The sequence below is a fragment of the Hippichthys cyanospilos genome, chromosome 7 (genome assembly GCF_059441005.1).
Source record: "Hippichthys cyanospilos isolate Australia breed blue-spotted pipefish chromosome 7, RoL_Hcya_1.0, whole genome shotgun sequence".
NCBI lineage: Eukaryota > Metazoa > Chordata > Actinopteri > Syngnathiformes > Syngnathidae > Hippichthys > Hippichthys cyanospilos.
Genome location: NC_142375.1, coordinates 1,064,718 through 1,086,232, shown reverse-complemented (window position 1 = coordinate 1,086,232; position 21,515 = coordinate 1,064,718). Strand labels below are relative to the sequence as shown.

Below are 21,515 nucleotides of genomic sequence, written 5' to 3'. Positions count from 1 at the left end.
CGCTCCACATGGGCCTGTGATTGTGAATGCCACATTGGCCTAAATTTATGTTTAGGGTCCATCATTTCCTCAACCGTAGCCAATGAGGTTGTAGTGAAATGTGAACCGCTGTTAGATCTAACGATCCGCGGGAACCTGTGAGCCGATTAATAAGAGCTTTGATCAAAGACAGCGCATCCTCTTCAGCACAGGGTTAGGCCTGTGGGGATCCTGAAAAATTCTCGACAATAACTAAAAAATAGCTATAAAGGTACCTTTTGCCCTGGACTTAGACCAACATGTCAGTATAGTCCACTACATTACTGGGCACCGGCCGGTTTCTGTTTGATGTAATTTTGTTTTAGTCATGGGGCCCACAGTCTAAGTCTAACATTCCATACACCCCATTTCATTCATACGACAATTCTTCTCCGTTATGACAAATCATACCTAATTCTTTAACTAAAACTTTCAGCGAGCAGATCAGGGTGCCACCAGTGATGTAGTCTAGACAATATGGACGCATTACTTTTGTGGGTCACTCCACGGGTCTTGCCCAAGACAGAACCATGCAGTCGCCAAGCGGCAGCACCACACGTTTTGCCCCTTTCGACAGCCTGAACCAAAGCCTCATCTGTTCTCCATACATAACCACTTTACATTCCACTTACTTTCACATCTTTAAACGCCAAGTCCTGACACCTCAGACTGGTGACTCATAGCTGCTTTAGCCTCTGCGTCGTTAGATTAGGTTTTCCCCGCGCCACTGGCGTATTGGCTTTGTCCTCATGTCCTGTGCATTCGATGACTGCCACCTCTGCTGGTCTGTCCTTCATATTGTCCAACTAAGTTCATGTGAGCCACTAGATCCCTGGTAGCTGTAACAAACACTTGACTCTGCCAAGCGGAAAGGTCCATATACAGGCAACCAACTACACAAGTCAAATCAGAAAAAACGTCACCTTTTACCGTTCTGCCAATTCAAGGGCTACCCACACGGCCTTTAATTCCATCGCCGGAAGTCGCTGATCGTCGAAATGGTCTAGAAGTCTGAGGTCGGTTCCTCCGGGTCAGGGGCCTCTACGCCCGCGGCGTTGGCATGCAGGGTCCTAAAGTTTTCCTTCAGCAACAGTCGTTGTTGAAAGAAACCCTATTCCCTCGGAGAGGACACCACGAAAGTCCTGTCTGGCTTTTAAGTCTTGGGTCGTCATCTCAACGCAGTCATGTCAAAAATTGCACTTGTCGTCAGCATCACTGTAACCTGTTCTGTGACACTTTGAACCCCAATTCACCAAGTTGAGTAAAATATAAAGGAGTAGGATTTAAGCCAACTCACCAATTAATAAGTTGTCAACATTTTGGATCAAATAGCGCCCTCCGTTACCTCTTCCGTTCTTTGCGCTTTGCGCTAAAACTTATTTCAAAAATCCCAGAGCTTAGCCTCCTGCCTTGGGAGACGTGTGTATTGTAATGTACAGCCGTTAAATCTAAAAGCAAAATATTGTCTGTACTCTTCTGCCAGTAGCAGGCAGAAAAATGTATTAGCCAAATCAATCACAGTGAACTATTGCATTGTCGGCTCAACCTGCTCAAACAGCGATGTTTGATAGCGGCACAAGAATGCAAGGCGTTTTCAGTAATTTTGTTAATTTTCCTAAAGTCATATGCCATATGGTAATTTACACAATCCGCTTTCAAAAATGGGAGAATGGGAGTGTTGACGGAGGAGTCCGATAACTCAAGGACTCCAACCTCCCACAGTCCCTAAAGAGTGTTAGTAATGCGACCTGCCAACTTAGGTTTGCATGTGCATTGGAGCACGCCAAAATGATGATGTGTCACTTTGAATGGTACCGAAAGAACAGGGTGGCAAAAACTTATGTCAGCAGGGCCCCCGGACCACAACGAGTCCAGCAACTTGTCCAAAAGCGGAACGGCGTCCTCGTGGTCCGCGAGCTCCCTGCCGTGAAATCGAGAGCGCTTGACATGCTCCAGCAATCCGGGATCCACAGCGTCAGCCTGGATACAAAAACATTCAGTGCTCTGGGAATACATTACCAAGGAAATTTCACTTTGTGTTCAATCACTGGCCAATTGGCATTACCACACCATGGGTCCCAGTTCACGTGCCTCCCAGCCTGCTCCTACAGCCAGTTATGTGTGGTGTGAATGACTCACCTATCATGAACAATTGAGATTGCTTATCTGTCAGTGATGTGTACGTCGCAATGCCTCGTCTCTCCACAAAAATTTGGTGACTAGTCAATTTCCACTCATCGCCTTTGATTGTTTGAAATGCTTCCTAATAATTAAATCATTGTTGCAGGCATACAACAGTCTGAGATGGAGAGAGTCGGCTGAGGCAGGAGGAGAACAAGTCGATTCAGGGTTTTCACCGCAGGAACGTCAAGTAGACACTCCCTCCCTCCTTTAGCTCATGTAGATGGCTGCTTGTGTCTTTGTTCATAGGTCTTGCCACATACGATGAATAGGTGTTTGATTTTCAGTCAACAAAAAGCGGTGGATGAGAGTTTGTCCAGCAATAGAAGTCATTTTGTGGTGTGGAGACAGCTAGAGTTGTGGGAAGACCAACAAAACCCATCCTTGGCCCAGTCATCGTCATCTGTATAGAGGTGGCTGATGACCGCCTGCTAGTGTGGCTTGCTCAGTTGTTGCTGTCGCCAGGGAGCAGGGCCACATTGCCCAAGTCCTTGCCTCGTGGAGGTTGTCTTCCTCTGTCTCCCCTCTGGGGAGGAGGACCCTGGTGCTGGCTTTGTTCTAGCCAAGGAAACGTGCACTGTCTCCACCAATGGTCCATACCGTCACACCTGAAGCAGCCTTGATTTGGAGCTTGGCGAGAGCCGCCTTGAACTCCGTTGGTGTTCCCCCTTCCACGACACGCCCCTCTGCCTCTCGCCGGCCGTCCGTCAACCATCCACATCCGTTGATCTGCCACCCCCTTTTTGGACTTTGTGTCCTTTGCTTTTTTTTTTCCGCGCTTGTGCTAATTGAAGTCTCAGAAGCCGTTTCTGCATTCCTTTCACTCCCTCATCTGATTTGTTTTGCCTGTGAACATATAATTTTACGTGGTGAGTCACATGTTGATTAAAATAACCCTCATTACCTTCCAGCAGATCAGGGTCTTCAGAAAGCTTCTCCCTGACCTCCATGGAAAGTGTGTCTCGATGCACATGTCTACAAATCACGCAAAGCGGCTTGTCGCAAGATGGATGTGAACTGGTCTTATCTGTCAACGCGGTCTGGCAGGCATTGAGGTTTGGTTTCAAGTCTGGAAGTTTTGCTGCGGCTGACGCGGAAGAAGGAAAGAGATCCTGGGGCACAGCAAACAGTCGCATGGTGAAAGGAGCAAACAAACAATCGGGTTCAACCATATTAAGGCCGGAACGCCTCAGGACTTCGTCAGATTGGTGAATTGAGGAACAACATGCCTGGATTAATCTTACCATGTCGCCGCAAGACAAATTCTCCTGAAAGTTTGGATCCAGGGCTTGGCGCCGCCCATTAATGCGGGGAGCCTCTTCCCCAAAAAAATCTAAATTTTTCAATGTAATTTCTTGATAAATTAACCCACGAGGGGCTGGTATCATGGGGTAATTTCTCATTGGTCAGGTATATCTATCAGATGGTCTAGTTTGAAATCCAGATTGTGGTCTGATCTGACTCTTTTCATAATTAGGGGTCAAACAGTTGTTGTCATTTGTTGCTTGTCTTCTCCAGTCATCCTCTGTTGAGTGTGCGCGTCGCATGTATGTGGCAAAAGGTGAGGAGTCAGTTGGAGGGGGCAGTGTGAAATCAAACAATGGGTTTCCCCCCTCCCCTGTCTCAATGTCTGTGTCTGTTTTTTCCTCATACTGGCTCTAAATTTGTCCACTAAGGACAACCACTCTGGACCTTGGGATGCACATTGTCCACAGTTCGCTTGTCTAACTGCTCCGTCAAGTTGTATGTCTTTGTGTTGGGGTGTTGTCTGGTCAGTCATTCCAGTATTGGCAGTCCCTACAAAAATTCCTTCCCCACCCAGTTCGAAAACTGAGGCTTGCAAAGTTACTCTTTCACCATTAGATGCAGTTTGGGATGGCTCAGTGTGCTTGGGGGTGCAGCGGTCCTGCCCTGTTTTGCAACCCCCAATGGTGGGTCAAAGTGACCCTCTTTTTCCTCCTGACCAGCAGCTACAGCAGTCATCATCAAACACATTTCATGCAAATTGCGCTGCAACTTTTCATACTCCTTTATTTTTCTCTGGTTAAATTTCTCCTCTTTATCCATCCACTTTCCTCCATCTTCTCCCTCAACTCTTTTTCCACTGCAATGACTTCCCTTTCTGCCATTTGAAAATCCTTAGCCAAATGTGCAAATGTACATTTATCTCTATTAACCTTTTTATCCTCCTTCAATTTCACTCACTTTTTTCCACTCGGCTTGTTTTACTTTTTGCTTCTCCTTTTCCACACATGCTAACAACTGACTTTCTAGTTCCCTCCATAACTCATCCATTGTTTTATGCCATCTTCCACCATAACTTTCACAACCAAATTTACAACATTCTGCTTTCCTTTTTCTGTAACTGCCGCGCTAACTTCGACATGTCCCATGTTCCAGGTTCTCCGCGAAACATTTCATCCTTCTTTAATTTCAGAAACAACTTTTGACAATGTTCTTTTCCTTGTTAATTTTCTTACTTTCTATTCCACTAATCAACTGTGATTCCATCTTAGCGTAATGACCATTAATCTCCGACCAGACTTCAGTCCGTTTGTCTGAAGTGCCACACCCGAGACCACTATCATACTTCCTCGAAATCCACCCGTGCGTGTCCCAATCACTTTTTACGCAGAACAATTTTAGTTTTCACACTCACACCGCTTCCACACTGATACGTAAATCCCAGATTTTAAACTGTATCGTAACCACGAATAGTTCCAAACTACTCTAGTAGGTAAATCCCAGATTTTATACCCTACTAACGTCCACACTATTACACTTTTACGCCGTTCCGCTCCTCCTTCCTCTTATAATTTAGCGTTGCCAATGTGCAGAATTTGAAAAGGAATCTGCCTACCTTGTTTCACTGTGGGCCCAAGAGGAAAGACAGTCGGACGTGTGGCTCCTTTATCAGGTCGTCACCTGGTGTGGACGTGGGTCCCTGACCCGAGTCCCAGACTCTTGTGGTTTTTCTCGAAGTCCCAGACTTCTTGAAGTCCCAGACTTCTTTTACATCTCTTGCATCACGTCGGGGTCACCATAAATTGTTGGAATTTATTTCGAAATCCACATAAACTCAAGTTAGTAATCTGAATCCAATTTTTGACCTTACCCAACTACCACTCATCCAACAATTTGCGCGCCCGTTCTGCAATAGAAAGGTATCAGGAAGCCGGCATTTTCACACACGAGTGGATTTATTCCTAACAGGCATGTTTAGTCTGAAACCTCACCTAGGACCTGTTTGCCATGGGTGACCCGACCAGGGGCCTGAAGCCCCCGACAACTTAGCTCCTAGGATCACTGGAACACACAAACCCCTCCACCACGTTAAGGTAACAGCTCACGGAGGGGCAAGCTTAGCATTTTCTTACTAAATGCTCAAATCTCTCAGAAACTTGTCCCTATTTAACTGTCAGTAAAAGTTGGCGATATAAAGCTGCTGGTGCTGACCGCAGCTCACTGCGTCACATTGCACCTCAACTTTCCTCCTATTGTTCATTGTCGCCATTTTAGAAAATTGGGGCTCATACAGTCATATACTAATTTGCTGTTCCTAATTGAGCCTATAAATGGCAGCATTGAGCACATGCAGCTAACAGCGCTGCTGACCAATGTATTAATTCTCCATGCGGGCCAGACTTTATCGATTTTATGACGGAGGCTGCGGGCCAGATGGAAATTGACCACAGGCCGCATTTGGCTCCCGGGCCGGACTTTGGATTAATCTTACCATGTCGCCGCTGTACATTTAGCCCCCTGGTAGGGTCACCCATGGCAAACAGGTCCTAGGTGAGGTTCCAGACTAAACACGGCTCACAGACCCCATATGAAGAAAAAGATAAATGGATTCATGTTTCTCTCGCCCGGACGAGGGTCACCAGGGCCCCCCTCTGGAACCAGGCCTGGAGTTGGGGCTCGTTGATGAGCGCCTGGTGGCCGGGCCTGCACCCATGGGGCCCAGCCGGGCTCAGCCCGAAGGGATGACGTGGGTCCCTCCTCACATGGGCTCACCACCTGTGTGAGGGGCCATAGGGGTCGGGTGCAAAGAGAGCTGGGCGGTGGCTAAAGGCAGGGACCTTGGCGCACCGATACCCGGCTACAGAAGCTTGCTCTTGGGGCATGGAATGTCACCTCTCTGGCGGGGAAGGAGCCTGAGCTGGTATGCGATGTTGAGAAGTTCAGACTAGATATAGTCCGACTCACCTCCACACACAGCTTGGGCTCTGGTACCAGTCCTCTCGGGAGGGGTTGGACTCTCTTCCACTCTGGAGTTGCACCATAATGAACACCATGTTCAAACATAGGGGTGTCCATATGTGCACTTGGCACCAGGACACTCTTGGCCGCAGTTCGATGATCGACTTTGTGGTTGTATCATCGGATTTGCGGCTGCATGTTTTGGACACTTGGGTGAAGAGAGGGGCAGAGCTGTCAACTGATCACCACCTGGTGGCGTGTTGGCTCCGATGGTGGGGGAGGATGTCGGCCAGACCTGGCAGGCCCAAACGTATCGTGAGGGTCTGCTGGGAACGTTTGGCAGAGTCCCCTGTCACAAAGAGTTTCAACTTCCACCTCCGGCAGAATTTCTCCCACGTCCCGGGGGAGGCAGGGGACATTGAGTCCGAATGGACCATGTTTCGCGCCTCCATTGTCGAGGTGGCGGATCGGAGTTGTGGCCGTAAGGTGGTTGGTGCCTGTCGTGGCGGCAATCCCCAAACCGGCTGTTGGATACCAGCGGTAAGGGATGCCATTAAGCTGAAGAAGGAGTCCTATCGGGCCTTTTTGGCCTGTGGGACTCCAGAGGCAGCTGACAGGTACCGGCTGGCCAAGCAGAGTGTGACTTCGGCGGTCACCACGGCAAAAACTCGGGTGTGGGAGGAATTGTGGTAAGGTCATGGAAAGTGACTTCCGGACGGCTTTGAAGAAATTCTGGTCCACCATCCGGCGTCTCAGAGGGGGGAAGCAGTGCACCATTGACACTGTGTACAGTGGAGATGGGGCACTGCTCACCTCAACTCGGGACGTTGTGAATCAGTGGGCAGAATACTTCGAAGACCTCCTCAATTCCACTGACACGTCTTCCTCTGAGGAAGCAGAGTCTTCGGGCACCTATGTGTGCTCACCCATCTCTGGGGCTGAAGTCACTGACGTGGTCAAAAAACTCCTTGGTGGCAAGGCCCCGGGGGTGGATGAGATCCGCCAGAAGTTCCTGAAGGTTCTGGATGTAGTGGGGCTGTCTTGGTTGACACGCCTCTGCAACATCGCATGGACGTCGGGGACAGTGCCCCTGGATTGGCAAACTTGGGGGGGTGGTCCCCCTTCCGGAGGGTGTGTTCAAACTACAGGGGAATCACACTCCTCAGCCTCCCCAGTAAGGTCTATTCAGGGGTGCCGGAGAGGAGGGTCCATCAGGAGGTCGAGTCTCAGATTCAGGAGGAGCAGTGTGGTTTTCGTCCTGGCCGTGGTACAGTGGACCAGCTCTACACCCTCGGCAGGGTCCTCAAGGGTGCATGGAAATTCGCCCAACCAGTCTACATGTGCTTTGTGAACTTGAAGAAGGCGTTCGACCGTGTCCCTCGGGGGTCTCTGTGGGGGGGTGCTTCGGGAGTGTGGGGTACCGGACGCCCTGATACAGGCTGTTCGGCCCCTGTACGACCGTTGTCAGAGCTTGGTCTGCATTTCGTAATGTTATAATATAAGAGGCTTCACTTCAACTCGATGTCCGGGCATATCCGTTTATAAAAATCTTCTTGCTCAGAAAAAGAAAGAGTTTAGTAACTACTCATAACAATGTGCGGGTTCAGGATGAAGAGGCAACGCTGGGACTGTGACATACGCAAGTGACAATGTTTCCAACTTTGTATTACTATATTAAAATGATTGTTTTAAACAAATTTGGAGCTTTAAAACAGGTTTTGATTTTTGGGTTTATTCTATAGTTTAGTATTGCATTGTAAAATAATGAAAAAATAAAGCTGGCTACGTCATGGATTTCACTTTGCGCGTGTTATTTTTGGAACGTAACCCCCGCGATAAACGAGGGATTACTGTATATGTCTAAAAATCTCCACAAACCTTCTGTCCACTCAGATGCAAAATATAAAATCTCAAATTCTTAGCTAAAAGTGTTGCAAAGATTTTTGGGCTCAAAAGGTCAAAACCTAAGTTTAAGGCCTTTCGTAGGTGATGATGTTGACCTTTGACACATGCGTGTGTCTATATTTCTTAACATCATGACAATGTTTAAAAATCACCTTGAACCGTCTGTCGACTCCTCAGATGCAGAATATTTTATCTTCACTTCCTCGCTGAAAGTGTTGTAAACCTTTCATAGTACGATTGCAGTAGTTGTTGACACTTTCATGTGTTATATTTGTCTAAAAATCACCACAAACCTTCTGTCTACTCCTCAGATGAAAAATATAAAATCTCAACTCCCCGTTGAAAGTGTTGCAAAGATTTTTGGGCTCGAAGGGTCAAAACCTCAGTTTAAGGCCTTTCATAGTACTATTGCCGTAGCTGTTGACACTTGCATGGGTTATATTTGTCTAAAAATCACCACAAACGTTCTCTCTACTCCTCAGATGCAAAATATAAAATATGGCGCGTGCCTGTGGAGTTTCAATCTATTCCTGCCCTACAGGCACATTCGTGTCAGTCATCAAGGGTACTGTCAGAGAAATCTCTAAAAGAAGACTAGGACAAGCCTAGCTGCTAAGCAGCAAAAAGAGTAACTCAGACCAGCCAAGATTGACTTTTCTATGCCAGGCATAGGGAAAAAGCTTGGGCAAATGAACTCGTGGGTTTTCCAACGCTAATTCAACTGCCCAGCCGCCCCCCCTGGCTTTTATTGGGCAAAAGCATAGCAGATTACAAGACACAACAAAAGAGCCAGCCAGGCGCCACCAACAGCTGGGCCAAGTTCCCGGCTCAAACTTCCGTGCGTCAAAAAAGAAGAAAGCTGCAGACAGGCTCAATTAACTAAATGCTTTTGAATATAAATGTGTTTTTAGTCGGGATTTAAAGATTTCTACTGAGGTGGCTGCGCGAACTTCCATAGGTAGGGCATTCCATAGTACTGGCGCGCGAATGGAAAATGCCCTTGATCCTGCGGACTTCTTTTTAGCCCGTGGGGTCGATCGCAAACCAGCATTTTGTGATCGAAGTTGTCGGGACGGGACATATGGTGATACTAAGTCGACGAGATAGGAAGGATCTAAACCGTGTAAAATTTTATAAGTAATTAACAGCACCTTAAAATCACATCTCACGTGTATTGGAAGCCAATGTAGGTCAACTAGAATCGGAGTAATATGATTGAACTTTCTCGTCCTTGTCAATAGTCTAGCTTCTGCATTCTGTACAGACTGCAGGCTTTTAATATAGGACATGGGAAGTCCAGAAAACAAAACATTACAATAGTCTAGGCACGACGTGACAAATGCATGAATTAATGTTTCCGCATCGATAAGAGAAAGAATAGGGCGAATCTTAGCTATATTGCGGAGGTGAAAAAACGCCGTTCTTGTCATGTTATTAATACGTGTCAGAAAGGAGAGAGTTGAGTCAAATATCACGCCGAGATTTTTTGCAGAACTACTTTGGGAAATAATACAGTTTTCCAGGTTCAACGTGGTATTCTTAAGCAAGTGCTGATGTTGAGCAGGGGCAATAATTAACATCTCTGTTTTCCTAGGGTTGAGAATCAGAAAATTGGAAGACATCCATTGTTTAATCTCAGCAAGGCAGGCCTCCAGTTTACTGCACTTGCACGGATCTGTTATTTCTAAGGGCATATAAAGTTGGGTATCATCAGCATAGCAATGAAAATTAATAGCATGTTTATGTATAATATCGCCAAGAGGAATCATGTAGATGTTGAACAGTAAGGGACCAAGTACTGACCCCTGCGGGACACCACATGAGACGGAGAAAGATTCAGAGAACGCATTGCCATAAGAGACACTATGCGTCCTTCCCAGGATGTAAGATCTGAACCAAGAAAGTGCTGATCCCAAGATACCAACACATGATCTAAGACGTTCTATAAGAATATGATGATCAATAGTGTCAAATGCGGCACTAAGATCAAGCAGTAATAATATTGATGAGATGTTGGAATCCATGGCTAAGAGAAGATCATTCGTCACTTTTACAAGGGCTGTCTCAGTTGAGGGGTTGGCCCTAAAACCTGACTGAAGGAGTTCAAATCTATTGTTGTCTATCATAAAATCGCTAAGCTGTTGTGCTACAACTTTCTCAATAATTTTGGCAAAAAACGGAAGGTGTGACACTGGCCTATAGTTAAAGAGATTTTCAGGATCTAAGTGAAGTTTCTCAAGTCATGGTTGAATGACGGCCGTCTTAAAAGCTTCAGGTACAATGCCAGAGGAGAGTGACAGGTTGATAATATTCAAGACAGATGACCCTAAGACCGGGAATAAATCTTTGACGAGTTTGCCTGGAAGCGGGTCGAGCATGCAGGACGGCTTTGCTGCATTAACCAGTTGTGTAAGACACTCCAGGGATACTAAATCAAACTGGGACAGGGTAGCCAGACTTTCATGAACCTGATTGTCCGAACCAGCATCAACAATCACAGTCGAGGTGGTGAGCGGCGCTGCCTTTTTTATTTCTTCCCTTGTTAGCTGAATCCGCTGAGTAAAGAATTGCATGAAATCGTGTGCTGAATGGAGGGAATTATGATTAACCTGCTGCTGCTGTGTTAGCTGCCCTACCGTCTCAAATAAATATTTTGGGTTGTTTTTATTAAGACTAATCATTTTGGAAAAGTAATTTGTTTATGCTAACCCAAGAGCCTCTTTATATTTCAGCAAGCTATCGCACCAGGCCTGACGGAAAACCTCGAGTTTAGTTGTTCGCCATTTACGCTCAAGTTGTCTACTTAACAATTTACACGTACGAGTTTCCTCCGTAAACCACGGAGTGTGCCGCTTCGGACGAGTTTTAAGTTTCAGTGGCGCAATAGAGTTTAGGGAATTTAAAAGAACCGAATTAAAATCATTCGCGAGCTTATCGACTGAGCCAGTGAAAGACGAAAAGGCAGCTGTTGCAGAAGGCAGTAATTCAGAAAGTGCAGCAGTGGTTGAAGAATTAATATCACGACTCTTAAAGCCTTGGTTGTGGACAACAAGACCACACTGAGCTAGGACTTCAAATGTTATAAGATAATGATCAGACATAACGTTAGTATGCGGCAGAATTGTGACGTTTGAGGCAGTTAGGCCATGGGTTAGCACTAAGTCTAAGATATTACCATTCCGGTGTGTTGCTGCTTTTATTATTTGTGTAAAACCAAATGCATCGATTATTGCTTGAAAAGCTACAGTAAGTGGCTCTAATGGGGAGTTCATATGAATATTGAAGTCACCCATAATGAATATATTATCTGTGTGAGTTATTAAGTCAGCCATAAGTTCAGGGAATTCATCTAAGAATCCAGAGTATGGGCCGAGAGGACGGTAAATAACTACTACATAGAATGGTGGTGAGTGGCTCGATCGCATAACGAGAGCCTCAAATATCTTGAAAATGTGACTCGTGCTCGTGCTAAGCCTAAAATCAGATTCTGAAATTAGGGCGACCCCCCCCCCCCTTTTTTTTACGAAGACGGGCAACATGTGAGCCCACAAAGTTTGCTGGTGAGGCCTCTTTTAATGGTAAGAATTCATTTGGTTTTAGTCAGGTTTCGCAGAGACCAAGCACGTTAAGATTTTGAGCCTAGTGCCGGTTAACTCTAACCTTAACTCTTACTCTTTTTATATCATAATAACAACAGAAACTACACAAATGACCCTGATCATATTGCCCCCTTTAACAACACTGACAACGTGGAGTCTTTTGTAGTAGTTGTAAATGAGGCTCTTTATTTTCTCTGATGGTAAAGTTGACCATTCTTCTTGGCAAAAGGCCTCCATTTCCAGTAAATTCCTGGGCTGTCTTTTATGAACTGCACACTTGAGATCTTCCCAGAGTGGCTCAATGATATTGAGGTCAGGAGACAGAAATGGCCACTCCAGAACCTTCACTTTATTCTGCTGTAGCCAATGACAAGTTAACTTGGCTTTGTGTTTTGGATCATTTTCATGTTGGAATATTCAAGTACATCCTATGCACAGCTTCCGGTCTGATGAGTGCAAATTTTCCTGAAGAATTTTTTCAACATGCTGCATTCATCTTGCCTTCGATTTTGGCCAAGTTTCCCGTGCCTTTGTAGCTCACACATTCCCAAAACATCAGCGATTCACCGCCGTGTTTCAAAGTAGGAATGGTGTACCATCATAAGCCTCGTTGACTCCTCTCAAAATGGAACGTTTATGGTTGTGGCCAAAAAGTTCAATTTTGGTCTCATCACTCCAATTGATTTTGTTCCAGAAGTTTTGAGGCTTGTCTCTGTGCTGTTTGGCATATTGTAAGCATGATTTTTTTGGGGCATTGGCATAGTAATGACTTTCTTCTGGCAACTCGACCATGCAGCCCATTTTTCTTTAAGCGTCTCCTCATCATGCATCTTGAAACATCCACACCACTTTTTTTTCAGATATAGTCTTGGCCCAGGAGAAAAAAAGACAAGTCAGCACCTCCAAAAGGAACAGATGGCATCCCCTGACCAACATTCCACCATGGGCAAAAGGCTAGGTGTGGCCTTCAAGAGAAGATATCAGTCAGGGTTTATGGTGGTCAGACTTCCTCCCGCTTCAAAGAATGGCCGGCAGAACAAAGACTTTTGAAGACACCATCCCCACGCAAACACCCCCCACGCGCTCACACACACACACACACACACACGCGCGCATGTGCATGCACACACACACACACACACACACACACACCTGCATTCCACATTGGGACTACATGCCCCAAAAGCGGTACGAATCGCTGTTAGTTTAACCGTGGTAACAGTTAGAGGGCACGGAGCGGTGTTTAATTTAACCGTGGTAACAAAGGACCCGGCCCTATCAATTCAACCGTGGTAATAGTTAGAGGGCATGGATCAGTGTTTAGTTTAACCGTGGTAACAAAGGACACAGCCCGATTAATTCAACCGTGGTAACAATTAGAGGACACAGATCGGTGTTTAGTTTAGTGACAAAGGCTTGTGTCTCGTCGTAGCTGACACCGCCCCCGGATGCGGGGGGGCATTGCAACGTTTCCGTATACGTTGGGGATGTTGGGACCCTCAAAAATGGACAAGGACTTAATTGACTACTAGTTCGGGAGATGAGTATGCCACCAGTGAATTCGGAGGAAGAAAGGGATGCAGAATGTTGTAAATTTGGTTGTGAAAGTTATGGTGGAAGATGTCATAAAACAATGGATGAGTTATGGAGGGAACTAGAAAGTTAGTTGTCAGCATGTGTGGAAAAGAAGAAGCAAAAAGTAAAACAAGCCGAGTGGAAAAAAGTGTGGGTGAAATGGAAGGAGGATAAAAAGGTTAATAGAGATAAATGTACATTTGCACATTTGGCTAAGGATTTTCAAATGGCAGAAAGGGAAGTCATTGCAGTGGAAAAAGAGTTGAGGGAGTAGATATAGGGACCACCAATACTGGAATTACTGACCAACAGAAACTTGTGGGGGAAGACATAGATGGGGAAAATCGACAGGAAATCGTGGTGACTGACCAGACGACCCCCCCCAACCCAAAGACATACAACTGGACAGAGCAGTTAGACAGGCAAACTGTGGACAATGTGCATCCCAAGGTCCAGAGTGGTTGTCCTTAGAAGACAAATTAAAACCCAGTATGGCAAAAGATCGCACGCAGCAGCAGGATGGGGCGGAAACAGACATTGAGACGGGGGGGGGGGGGGGGGTAATTGTGTAAATTACCATATGGCATATGACTTTAGGAAAATTAACAAAATTACTGAAAACCCCTTGCATTCTTGTGCCGCTATCAAACATTGCTGTTTGATCGGGTTGAGCCCGACATTGCAATAGTTCACTGTGATTGATTTGGCTAATGCATTTTTCTGCCTGCTACTGGCAGAAGAGTACAGACAATATTTTGCTTTTAGATTTAACGGCTTTACATTACAATACACACACGTCTCCCAAGGCGGGAGGCTAAGCCCTGGGATTTTCGAAATAAGTTTTTGCGCGAAGTGCCACAAACAGAAGAGGTACCGGAGGGCGCTATTTGATCCCATATTTTGACAACTTATTAATTGGTGAGGTGGCTTAAATCTGTTTAACAACAACTCCTTTATATCTTACTCGACTTGGTGAATTGGGGTTCAAAGTGTCACAGAACAGGTTACAGTGATGCTAACGACAAGTGCAATTTTTGACATGACTGCGTTGAGATGGCGACCCGAGACTTAAAAGTCTCAGACCAGACTTTCGTGTTGTCCTCTCCGAGGAGATAGGGTCTCCTTCACAGACGGCTGTTGCTGGAGGAAAACTTTAGGACCCTGTATACCAACGGCGCGGGTGTGGAGGCCCCTGACCCGGAGGAACCGACCTCAGACCTCCAGACCGTTTCGACGATCAGCGACTTCCGGCGGTGGAATTAATGGCCGTGTGGGTAGCCCTTGAATTGGCAGAACGGTAAAAGGTGACCATTTTTTCTGATTTGACTTGTGTAGTTGGTTGCCTCTATATGGACCTTTCCGCCTGGCAGAGTCAAGTGTTTGTTACAGCTACCAGGGATCTAGTGGCTCACATGAACTTAGTTGGACAATATGAAGGACAGACCAGCAGAGGTGGCAGTCATCGAATGCACAGGACATGAGGACACATCCAATACGCCAGTGGCATGGGGAAACCTAATCCACAGACGCAGAGCCTAAAGCAGCTATGAGTCACCAGTCTGAGGTGTCAGGACTTGGCGTTTAAAGAGGTAAAAGTGAGTGGAGCGTGAAGTGGTTACGTAAGGAGAACAGATGAGGCTTTGGTTCAGCCCGCCGAGAGGGCAAAGACGTGTGGTGCTGCCACTTGGCGACTGCATGGTTGTGTCTTGGACGACACCCATGGATTGACCCACAAAAGTAATTTGTCCATATTGTCTAGACTCCGTCACTGGTGGCACCCTGATCTGCTCGCTAAAAGTTTTAGTTAAAGAATTAGGTATGATTTGTCATGAAGGAGAAGAATTGTCGTATAACTAAAATGGGGTGTATGGAATGTTAGACTTTGAGTGAAAAGGATTGTCATATGAATGAAATGGGGTGTATGGAATGTTAGAGTGTGGGTCCCACGACTAAAACAAACTTACATCAAACAGAAACCGGCCGGTGCCCAATAATGTAGTGGACTATACTGACATGTTGGTCTAAGTCCAGGGCAAAATGTACCTTTTTAGTTATTTTTAGTTATTGTCGAGACTATCTCAGGATCAATCAATCAATCAATTATTGTCTAGAATTTTTCAGGATCCCCAAAGGCCTAACCCTGTGCTGAAGAGGATGCGCTGTCTTTGATCAAAACCCTCATCAATTGGCTCGCGGTTTCCCACGGATCGTTAGATCTAACAGTGGCTCACATTTCACTACAACCTCATTGGCTACGGTTGAGGAAATGATGGGCCCCAAACATAAATTTGGGCCAATGTGGCATTCACGATCACAATTCAAACGCCTCACATATAGGTGCACTCAGACAGGGCTGAATTGGCTCTAAGCCTTGCCGTTGGCGTTGTTTTCCATCAGACAATCTGTAAATCACCAGAAAGGGTTCACACCTTTTGGACTCCTGACTGGGTCACTGCCGGGTCCATCCTTGGGTTTCCTCCACCCAGACCTGGATCCCTAAAGGGTATAGACCGTACTGGGAGCAGCTGTCTTCACTGGTCTCTTCTCTTTGCATTGTGCAATTGCCAGTGTGGGAGCGGGGGCACGTGCGCCGGACCTTCGATTGGTTGGATCCATTCAAAATTACTGCATGGACCTCTTACGAGGTTCAGCTGGGCTCAATGGGGGACAGGTGGTACCACTTGTCAAAGACATGTCCTGCCCCTTTGAGAATTATTTTTTGTGGATTATTTTTATTTTTTGCTGTTTTGTTTGAATATGTTCTTCTCTCATTTTCTTTTTCCGCTCACTCTTTATTCCTGAAGACTGCGTTGTGGGGTTGTTTATGTTTTTTTTGAGGGTGTTCAATTGTTTGTTTAACAATTTAACAAAAGGGCGTACGCTGTCCAGGGATATTATGGAGCAGTATTTCTGCAATTGAATTATGGTCATGTAACGTTTTCAGTGCTTCTATGCATTTTGTGTTTGGTGTTTCAACATGAGTGTTTTACAGCCTTCCTAAAGCCACTGGTGGACCTGGTTCCCCCGGAGCCGACGTGTGATTGCAGGCTTTGATGTAGGAAGTAACGCTTGGGGTGCAGCAGATGACCCCACCAATTTAGATGCAATCGGCATCCCCCGCAGGTCCCAACAAAGCTTGGAGCTAGATAACAGCAGGGTTTGAAAGTATATTGGTTGAAACCACACCCAATGGAATGCAAAGTTGATCAATCTTCATCATGACCAAATTTAGCCTCTAGTCTGTCATGTCATCGTTTTGGGCGGATGGAAGTGCTTTGTTGTCACTTTGGGAACCACAGTTTTGATAGTTTTGGGTGAGCTATCGCAGGGTGGTTTTCGTATCGTCTCTTGCTTCAGCCGTTTGTTCTCAGGATCATGCACGTGGCTTTCGGGGACAAGGACCCAATTGGGCAATTACATCTTGTGTCGCTGGATCCTGATCCAATTCATGTGGAGGCAGCTGGCTGTCCTCCTGGCTATGGCACTGTTGCCATGTGGATTTTGGTGTGTGACCTCTAATAATTAGAGGTCAATTGAGGGATTGAAGGAAATTCATATTTTTCAAAGTCAATATATCTATAAAATAGTGTGTACATGGAACTGTGTTATTCTAATAAGGATTGAGATGATGTAATGTCAGTATAAAGCAGATATAGTCTTGGCCCAGGAGAAATAAAGACAAGTCGGCACCTCCAAAAGGAACAGATGGCATCCCCCGACCAACATTCCACCATGGGCAAAAGGCTAGGTGTGGCCTTCAAGAGAAGATATCAGTCAGGGTTTATGGTGCTCAGACTTCCTCCCGCTTCAAAGAATGGCCGGCAGAACAAAGACTTTTGAAGACACCATCCCCACGCAAACAGAGCCCCCACGCACGCACACACCCACACGCGCGTACGTGCACACACACACTCGCACACACACACACAAACGCACACACACCTGTATTCCACATTGGGACTACATGCCCCAAAAGGGTATAAGAACTGAATGTGGAAGGTGAAACGTTGCCATTTTCTGCTCCGACCTGTGACAGGACTGGCCCGAGGCCTTGTGTACTTTCCCCAATCTGTCTGGATTAAATCAGTTGTTTCACAATGTTGTGGTATGGGCAATCTTTCAACAAAAACGAACACGCTAGGAACTAGTTTAAGGCAAGAAGCTTTTTCTAGATACCTTCAGTTGGTGACCTCGACGTGATTCTTGGAAGATCAGGTTGAAAGGACAGAGGAGTGGGCAGAGATTTTGCTGGACTTTGGTCTCCCTGGTGCACCAAAAGAAAGGTAGGCAGAAACCTGTTGAATATCCAAATTTTACAAGTGAATGTCCATTTACCATTTACCTTCGGGAAGGCTCAACGTCTCTGAATCATGGCAGCCGCTTTGCAGTCACCGGGAGCTACCTAACATGACCAGCTGAGCTTTTAATACAAAAACGGAGCCGAGCAAGAGCACTCACCTGGCTTGTAGATTGTTGGAAGAGAGAACTTGGGACAACTTGTATGTGCAGCATTTACTTCCTTTTTCAACAGCTGTTGAACTGTAATTACTGTGCCAAGATAACGATAATGCAGCATTGACTGTTCAGGATTTAGCACAGTATCGGCCACTTGATTGCAACATTGAAACTTTTTTTTGCTGCAAAGTGAGAGACACACCAAGTAAAAAAGAATTCAGGTGCTGTAGGAGAAAATATTGGCTCTGCTACATCTCAGAAAAGTGAAAGTTCTCAGCAATGCGCTTCTTTCTGGATCCACTGTAAAGTGCACAGCAAGCTCACTCCACTCCCCATCTCCCTCCTTGGATTGACTCATAACATCTATGCCCAGTTAAGGTAAGGATTGATGGTCCCAATGAAAGGGTAAACCACCGTAATTAACCAAGATGCCAGCTGATTAACTGGACAAAGGGAACCTTTCAAAATGTTGTAGCCTCTCTATAATTTTTGGCATTGATTCTATTTGGTATTACATTTAGATTATAAAGTCATCTGCATATAAAGACAATTTATAAAACACTTGGGTCCAGATTATACTTGCAATTTCATTTTGCTTCTTAAGTGTTGTTGCCTGGGGTTTTACCACCAGGTCATATAAAAATGAGGACAGACAGACAGACAGATGCAGAGTTGCGGCTGGGGCAGAGCACAGTGGATTAGTACGCAGAAAAGCTGTTGGCAAAGTAGGTAATATCTTAATCCAAGATGTAAAAGATGTGCCAAAGCCAAATGTATCCAGCACTCTGAATTTACAAGTTGACTCAATGTGGACAAAGGCTTTCTCCACATTTAAGGACAGCACCATCTCAGTTTGAGCCATTGAGCGTGAAGAGTAGAGGACACTTAACAACTGCCTCATTTTATAAAATTATTGTCTCTCCAGTATAAAGCTTGTTTGATCATGTTTAACAATGTTTTATCAAGACCTCAAGATGGCGTGCCAGCACATTTCTAAGAACTCAACAGACTAAATGGGCATTTATTGTCTATGTTATTGTCGTATCACTTATAGGAGCATTACAAAATCCCTTCTCCGCCATCCCATTTTCTGGTATTTTAGATTGCTCAGGAATGTTTGGATTTCTGTTACTCCCATTGATTTAGTTGGTTTGAGTTTTTCAAAATATGCCTAAATTGTATCATCTGAGGATATATTGTCATTAGATCTGTCCATGTGTGGATTTCCAGGATAGATTGTTGCTTGTTTTGATGGCTCTGCAATTTCAAAAGTAATCATTCAATTTGTTTTATGGAACTCTTGCCCTATTCTATTTGCAGCAGCAGTCACTCCCTATATGGACCATGTGAAAAATCCTGTGAAGGGTCGTTTCCACGTCTCGTTGAACATCCTTCACAGTTGCTTGGCTGCCTATCAGCGTGCGGCAAATTTGCCAAAGCAGTATATGTAATCTTGTGAAGACTGTTGTGGAATTTTAAGGATTTTCGGTGAGAACAGTAAAATCGTCTGGAAAAACAAATTGCCCTTTCAGGTTTCTTTTATTTGAAGCTTCAAGTACACATGTTTACAGAACAGCTAAGTGGTCTGCAAAGGAGTGTGCAGGAATAAGTAAAAATGAAGATTCTTGTATATGTAATCTTGTGAAGACTGTTGTGGAATTTTAAGGATTTTCGGTGAGAACAGTAAAATCGTCTGGAAAAACAAATTGCCCTTTCAGGTTTCTTTTATTTGAAGCTTCAAGTACACATGTTTACAGAACAGCTAAGTGGTCTGCAAAGGAGTGCGCAGGAATAAGTAAAAATGAAGATTCTTATACAGTCACACAGGAGTGAACGCCTACAAAATAAAAAACCCACCTTGAAGTGGAAGTAATTAAAACACAAAGGGAGGCAAAACCATGGAGTACAATATGTCAGTGTTGGACTTCTCTTTCAAGGATGTCTAGCTGCATAGAAAGTTCCTGCATAGAAATGTATGTTAGGTGAACGAAATCACACAGCAATAAGGAGTAGACATGACTATCGCAGACTGTTCAGGGCAGAAATAGCAGTGGAGACACAGCTTTTACTAAAACGCGTCCGCTTCCACCTCAGTGTCCTGTACCTGTGGCCCGAGGGCAGCAGGCAGAAATAGGTGTGCAGTGGATGGTCTGAGTCTCTGGTGACAGTCCGGGCCATACGTGTGATGGCTTTATTGTTCAGGTGTCAGAGGTCTGTGATGGGCAGGTTAATGATTTTAAATGCTGTGTGTGTGTGACCTTGGTGAGTTTGTTTCTGTGGGTAAAGGAGAGCATGTTTAAATAGCAAGGAGAGCATTTAAGAAGAATGAGTGGTATGATACTGGTGTATACCAGAAGAAGTAGTTTTGGAATGAAAGCGTACGGAGGATGTGCAGTCTTTGTTGCGAACTTTTATGGATGTCAGTTACGTGATGTTCAAATGTCAGTTTTTCTGTCCAGTGTGAGTCCCAAGTATGGGCTGGTGCAATCATTGGTGCACCAGCGTACACAGTGTACTCAGTCCTTTTTTGTACACCCTCTACACTGTAGAGGGTGTACAAAAAAGGACTGAGTACACACCCTTGAGGTGCTCCTGTGTTGGTGGTTGAGGTGCTCCTGTGTTGGTGGTCTGGGTGGATGAGAGAGCTGTACCGATCCTGGCAGCCTGTGGTCTGTCACCGAGGAAATTGTGGATACAGTGGATGAGGAGTAGAGACAGTGGTCAAGGGGGACAGCAGTGTTATGGCTAGATGCAAGATTTACTTGACTGCTTGTGACCTAAAAGCTTGGATGCAAATGATAACAACCTTTCACCCTTGGTTGCTTCATCGCCAGTGGCGTGCTTTGAGTAAAGTTCCCTGTAACCTGTACGTAAATCTCATTGAACCAAAACAAATGCACATGCAATTTCATCAAACTCAATGGCAGTAAGATGGAAGTCATTACTTTTGGCCATGTCACCCCAGGCGCCATAACCAGCATCCTGGATCCCCTTAGTATCAAATCATGTGCAACTGTTCGAAACCTTACCTTGCTGCTGACAGTGAGTTCAAATTCAACAAAAATATTAATTCTGTTCTCAAAACCTGTTATTCACTGCTTTATTTCATCTAGGCAAGATTACACCAATTCCCTGCTTGTTGGCTTTGACCAGTCCTTAATTAGACGGCTTAAACTGGTTCAATGCAGCTGCTTGTCTCCTCACTTGCACCAAGAGACACATGCACATCACTCCAGTGCTGGCCTCTCTGCACTGGTCAACAATTCTCTTTAGAATGAACTTTAACATCCTATTGATTACCTTCCAATGTGTTCAGAAAAAAAAATCCGAAAAAAAAGTAATGTATGCAATATTTGGTGAGCAAAACCCATTTTGCTCACTGAAGGTTTCATTCATTTACATGTTTATTTTAATTTAGCATCATAAATGTTGTTGTAACAAATGCTGTATTAAAAAAACTCATAATGTAGAAATCGGCTATTTCCCTAAAAACGATTTTAAAATGATATATTTTAGAGATGTAATTTCAATCTGATATCATCCCATGCCAATACAATGTACCCTTAACTATGATACCAG

General features: G+C 45.1%; 1 protein-coding gene across 1 annotated transcript in view; it reads left to right on the top strand.

Moving 5' to 3' along the window:
• LOC148420587 (membrane-spanning 4-domains subfamily A member 12-like) overlaps positions 1-21,515 on the top strand; it is a 99,827-nt gene that overhangs the window by 44,431 nt on the left and 33,881 nt on the right. The gene's annotated exons all lie outside the window — the stretch shown is intronic.